This window comes from Myotis davidii, unplaced genomic scaffold (assembly GCF_000327345.1).
Source record: "Myotis davidii unplaced genomic scaffold, ASM32734v1 scaffold72, whole genome shotgun sequence".
Classification (NCBI taxonomy): Eukaryota; Metazoa; Chordata; class Mammalia; order Chiroptera; family Vespertilionidae; genus Myotis; species Myotis davidii.
In genome coordinates, this window is record NW_006284618.1 from 1,880,614 (window position 1) to 1,881,632 (window position 1,019).

A 1,019-nucleotide genomic window follows, 5' to 3' on the forward strand; every position below is an offset into this window, starting at 1 on the left:
TTCCATGCTCCGGGGTCCACCGGGGGAGGTCCGGGCAGCCCCAAACCCGCTGCCTTCTCAGAGGCGCTTCGTGTGAGACAGGCCGGGGCTGCAGGGCTCCCCAGCACCCTTGGGTCCGAAGGAAAAACAAACCTCAACATCCTCTTTTGAGTGGACTGAACAACAGATGGCCACTGGTTGTTAGTTTCTACCAGAGGGAAGGAAGTACGACGGCCGGGCTGTTGTTTGTAGCCTCCCTGGGATCCTCACTCTCCAGGCAAAGGCCCAGGGAAAATAAACCTGCCCCCAGGGGCCCCGTCTCGGGGGTGACCGTGAAGACCCTGTCATTATGGCTTTCACTTTCCGGAAGCCCCCGTGCTTCCACCGGAACCAATATTTATTCACAAGGGGGCCCTTGCTCCCCCGCTCTGTCACTCTCCCTCGCCCCCGACCTCGAGGCACATAAGTGACTTTCCCTCCAGTATCAGCCGGGTGGACTGTGCATTTGTTGAGAGTCAGAGCTGTGTCTTTCTGCCATTTGGGGGCAAGCAGAGAGGAGAATGGCAGTTGTAAAATTAGCTGGCATTTCCTGAGCACTTCCTAGATCCCATCTCAACTTCCCAACAACCCTTGGAGGCCGGGTGCACTGTTGGTCCATTTTACAGATGAGGAAACTGAGGCACAAAGACAGTATCGAAGTGGGTAGTAGGTCTAGGGCAGGGGTTGGCAAACTTTTTGTGAGTGCGGGCCAAAACCAGCAAAATCTCTGACTCAAAATGCCAACCCTAATTTTTTGAGAACATGTTACACCTACTTGATATCTCTTAAGGTGTACGTATGTGAATAACCTTGAAGAAATAATAAAATTCATTCGAGCGACAAAAACACAGTATATGATGATGAAAAATACATTTATTTTTTAATGTATACATGTACACTGATAGTCTGACAGAAAACTTTAGGACTCCATTTGATATTATCAGTGGGACTTTTGCTGCTGCATCACTGATGACAGAGATTTTACATCAGGTTTATATTTC

The 1,019-nt window shown here is 49.6% G+C and overlaps 1 protein-coding gene across 2 annotated transcripts in view; it reads right to left on the reverse strand.

Annotated features, from left to right (window-relative positions):
* Window positions 1-264, reverse strand: part of RGS10 (regulator of G-protein signaling 10) — a 27,197-nt gene extending 26,933 nt beyond the window's left edge. The window contains exon 1 of one of the 2 annotated variants that reach the window (XM_015572701.1): window positions 133-264. The gene's annotated coding sequence lies outside the window, so the exon portion shown is untranslated. The remainder of the gene's footprint in view (window positions 1-132) is intronic. The other variant, XM_015572700.1, reaches the window with a different exon arrangement.
* Between the last annotated feature and the right edge of the window lie 755 nt (window positions 265-1,019).